This window comes from Priapulus caudatus, unplaced genomic scaffold, assembly GCF_000485595.1.
Source record: "Priapulus caudatus unplaced genomic scaffold, Priapulus_caudatus-5.0.1 Scaffold1, whole genome shotgun sequence".
NCBI lineage: Eukaryota > Metazoa > Priapulida > Priapulimorpha > Priapulimorphida > Priapulidae > Priapulus > Priapulus caudatus.
Window position 1 is genome coordinate 1,435,127 of NW_014577062.1, and position 5,585 is coordinate 1,440,711.

The window sequence follows — 5,585 nt, forward strand, 5'->3', positions numbered from 1 at the left end:
TGCACGCACTCTTTCTCTTGTTTTGAATTTAAATTGAGTCCAATCCTATTCTCCTGCTACCTCTTACGACCCTTCTAGATGAACCGCCCCACTTTCATCTGCTTCTTGTAACTTATCTTGCTCGCATTCGCTCTCGAGCGCGCGCGTTCCGTAGTCGTACACTACGCAAATGGAGCAGCCTGCTTTAATCGCGGACAAAATTACATTCAATTTCTTGCCATCTATCTTTCATATGCGTCGGCGCGCAATTAATCGAAAACGGGCGCGTCGCTGTGCGACGTCAAACTAGTCATTAAGTAAGGACAAGTAGCTGTCATCTATTATGTATGTCTGGATGCCCCTACGGACCTCGTCCGAATTTCCGTGCGGTTAACAATGACGCACGCTGCAATTATCTCTACGAGAAAGGACCTCATATCGAAGCGTCCCGCCGCATGCACACTTACTTGCAAATGTGGAAACGGAAACCCGGCTGCGCCGATGAGATGGGTTCGCTCGGCACGCGAGCGCGCGAAATCGAAGCTTAGTCGCTTGCCCAGCAATTATCGTCGTAGGCGTGATTGCAGCGCAAGACTAGTAGCAGGGTGTGTGTGTGTGCGCGCGCGCGCGTGTGTGTGTGTATGCGTGTATGTGTGTGCGCGCGCGTGTGTGTGCGTCTACGTGTGTGTGCGTACGCACGTGTGTGTGGGTGCTCGTGCTTGCACGAGTGTGTGTGTGTACGTGTGTGCGCGCGCATACGCGTATGTATGCGTATGTGCGCGTGTGCTGCTGGTATCTGGAAGCACGTAAACGAGAGCTGGGGAGCATGCAGGAGACGTGGCGCCGCAATGAAGCTACGAAGCCACAGTTAGAATTAAACGAGTTGCGATGACGAAACTCTATCTATTATATCGCTGCTGCTATTCGTTGGGAAAACATCACAGTTTCGTGGAAATTGCCGGTTTTGCTTGTCCCGCACGGCGCCGCACATCAATAGCGATGTAATTTCGCACATGCTACACACACAACACGCACATACTACACACACCGCGAAAATACCCCATGAGCGGCTCGAGTAAACCGCATCCTCGCATCATGATCACTCGCTGCATGATATACACGGCATGCAGACACCGGTATTACGACGATAGATTAATCATGCGTATAACAGGAAGGTGTTGCTGATCATACCCGCGTATCTCTAACGCGCTAACACTAATGCGGTACCTAGCGACAAGTGAAACATCACTAGGAAGGCATCATCATCGACAGCAGCGCCATATACCTGCATTATACACGGTTGCAGACCCGGATAAAACTACGCGGCGCAGCAGCAACGCCACCGCATTTAACAAGATGTAATTATCCTTATCGCTGAGGCAGACGTCCGGTTGCGATGAGCCGCATGATCCAGAGGCCGTATCGGGCGGCAGCATGCGTTCTGCCACAGTTTACGCTAATCCCCCTCCCTATCATTGCGCATGCGGCTGTGCAACTCGTCGGGTTTTACTATATACACTATATACACACTATATATACACTACATACACTATATACACTATATATACACTATATACACTATATACACTATATATACACTATATATACACTACATACACTATATACACTATATACACTATATACACTATATACACTATATATACACTATATATACACTACATACACTATATACACTATATACACTATATACACTATATACACTATATACACTATATACACTATATACACTATATACACTATATACACTATATACACTATATATATACTATACACACTATATACACTATATACACTATATATACACTATATACACTATATACACTATATATACTATATATACACTATATATACACTATATACACTATATACACTATATATACACTATATATACTATATACAGCTAGCTCGCGTATCCGAGCGTACCGCACGTTGTTCGTGATGTCATTATCGCGAGTTTGCTCGCGAAACAAAGACGAAGAATCGGTTTGCATAGTTAGCAACACAGATGTCTTCAGATCAGATGCCGTTCTATACAAGACATTCGATGTGGTTCACTAGAAATTACGCTGTTCAGATGTCTCTTTAGCGACTGAAGCCCTCCAGGAACGTGTGCGACTTTTATCCCTAATGACGCTGTCGTTACCGTGGTAACTAGCGGCATTAAGAGCAACGAGCGACCGCATCAGTGTCATCAGCGTGCGGAGCCGCGCGCGTGAATATTTATTCATTACTCTGTGGCACGCCGCATGAGTGTGTACTAGCACCAAGCAGGTAGCATTATCGCAATGATTAGATCATCATCGCACGTCTCCGTCGTTCTCCGGGATAGCAAGAACTGACGTCCGATCGAACATCGTGTTAGCAAGTTGTTAACAGTCGCTTCAGACTAGAATTAAGTCGACTTCTCGCGGTATTCGGTCTGACAGCATACTACAGAATTCCACGGCAAGTCATGTATACGCACTGCACGGTCTATAGGAATTCATTGTAATATATTTATATCAACCGAAATCTATCCGTGCCTTCTCAAACCTGGTTACACGATTAACACAAATCCAGTAAAATACCACCAATCTTATACAAGATGCTTTGAATGTCCATTGACTGTTGCTCTTGTGCTTATCGCGATCGGGGACAGATCGAGTCTCTATCAATCTGCTCTTTAAGCAGCATATGGAAATGGTACTCTATAATTATAGCTCACTAACGTCTAATGAACTATAGCTACTGATATATATCTACAGGTTGACGACACCGGAGAGAGAGAGAGAGAGAGAGAGAGAGAGAGAGAGAGAGAGAGAGAGAGAGAGAGAGAGAGAGAGAGAGAGAGAGAGAGAGAGAGAGAGAGAGAGAGAGAGAGAGAGAGAGAGAGAGAGAGAGAGAGAGAGAGCCAGTGGCTGCGGTGAGGGAGGTGGGATACACTGGTGGGATACACCACACTGACTATTAACTGCCTATCGCCTGTCTTCGCATTACCCCGCGAAAAACTGGAGCTCCGTTTTTCTGCGAAAGCTTCTTACTAGATTTGATTTTAGAAGCGCTTCGGCTTTTTGCACGCACGTCAACTTTCTCTCAGCAGCAGGCGGCGGCACATATACGTGTAGGTGGTTTGGGGGAGCATTGCGGGCTCTCTTAAGACAGACTGGAAGCGTCACCGATACGATACGTCTGCTCGTCCTACTTATGGTGTCTGAATAAGTGCATATGAAAACTGATTACACTGAAAAAGTTACGCGTAGCTTCTTTTTTTTTCTCTCTCTCTCTCTCTCTCTCTTTCCCTCGCGCGCGCTCTCTACTCTCGCTCTCTCTCTCTCGCTTTATATATATATAATATATATATATATATAAATATATCTATATCTATATTTCTCGCTCTCTATCTCTCTCTCTCCCTCTCTCGCTAGGTCGCGTATATCGGTCGCTGACTCGCAGCATCAATCATATCTATCCTCGTAATTAATTAACTATCACATCTACCTCATATATATATATATATATATATATATATATATATATATATATATATATATATTATATAGATATACCGTGTATAACCTATTATAACAATACGTATATAACCGTAATACCGTAATGTATACCTATATACGTTGGCCCCCTGGGTTATATAATATACCGTATATAACAAACACCCACGTGCCGCATAGAACTTTGCAAGCGTACGGTATAACATAAAATAACATAACTTAACGTAACATAACATAACATAACATAACGTAACGTAACGTAACGTAACGTAACGTAACGTAACGTAACGTAACGTAACGTAACATAACATACTATAAACTTCCTCTCTCTCTCTCCTTATTTTTCAGAACCCAACCGTCATATACGCGGGAGCAATCCAGGGGGCGCTTTATTCTCGACGACCTCCGACGTCGTCCGGCCCCGCCGCCAGCGCCACCCTACCGGCGACGATGCGTGAGACGTGACGCCGCCTGGCGGACGAAGCAACATGAGGAGGTCGGGAGCTCACGCGCTCGTGACCGTCGCGGCCATTTTCGTCGGCGCGATCTCTCACGCCGTGGTCGTCGTCGCCGCCGTCGGCGACAGTGACTATTTCTTCAGCGGTTCGGGCAGCGACGCCCTGCCTCGTCTCGACGATGCTCCCGTCGTCGGCGTCGTCGGCCGCTCCTCGCCCATACCGTTCTTCGAGACGGTCGACTACGGAGACGACGTCGGCGGCACGCCAGAGGACGCCACCGGCGACGCGGCGCCCGTAGGCGACGCGGGGGGTGTGGCGGCCGCGAGCGGTAGCCGCAACGAGGAGGGGGAGGATGCGGAGAGAGAGGGAGAGGGGGAGGAGGCCGAGAAGGAGGGAGAAGGGGAGGTGGTGGAGAGGGAGGGAGTGGGGGAGGAGGCTGAGGAGAAGGCGGAGGGGGAGGTTACCGATGGAGGCCCCACGGCGACGGACGTTCCCGATGGCAATGCTACACGCCCTGCAGCGGGAACGGACTGGAACGCAGCGCCGCCGAGTGGCACGCCGGGCGCAGGTGCGACGCGACCGACGCCAGAGGTAACCAGTTTCACGCGGAAACGCCCCATGATCGACACCGACCGGGCACCCGAACCGGAAACAACGCCCTCCCGGCTCGCACCGGAAGACGCCACCGGCGGGGATGCGGTTGCCGAGGCAACAGCGTGGCCGAACCCGTTTTTCGTTCTCTCGCACGCCGAGCCCGTGCCGGACTGGGAGCGCGCAAAGCGCACCTGGCGGGAGGCGTGGGAACTACACGTGTACGCGGTCGGCGCCGCCTTCGCGCTGCTCGGTCTCTACTCGCTCTACAGCGTCTTCCGCATCGGTGCCGACGTCCACGTCGTCGGCAAGGGCTACTTCGTCGCGCTCAACCTGCTGCTGCTCGCTCTCGGCTTCTCGCGCGCCTGCTACATGTTCGTCGACGCCTACAACGCGCGCCGCACGTTGCCGCCGTGGGCCGCCTACCTGCTGCAGGCGATTGCCTTCCCCTGCCTCACGTCGGCATTCAGCGTTATGTAAAGTATAGGTTGCAGATGTCACAAATAGTAGTTGAGAGATTGGAAATATAGGGACTGTGGTTGCATAATGTGTTGGTCGGCGGTAGCGTGTTTGATGTAGTATGGATGATGGAGATGCGAAACGGTTGAGAGGGAGTTGTTGTACATGTGGGCAGCAGGTGTGGTTGTCCGGGCGCGCGCGACGTCCATTGTTATCTAGAAATGTATAAAGGGAAGGTTCTTGGTTGTAGGAGAAAGGTGGGGGGAGGTGGTAGGGGGGAGGGGAGGGGCGTTGCCTCCGCAAAGGGATACCCAGATGTTGGACTGTCACGAGCACCAAAATGTAAACAGGAATGAGCGTTCACGTCGAAATGATGAAGTAGGTCCAAACTTGTGTGGTAAACTGTACAATCTTTAATACTCATACACTGTGTAGCCACATCATCAGACAATCGCACAAACAGACAAAGAACGCGCACACGCGCATACGCGCGTGTGCTCAGCTCCGCGCCCAGAACCCGAATCCTCAAATCCCCTCCTATTACATCTCTCCCTATATATTCGCCCAAAACACTCTACATCTTGAGCGCACA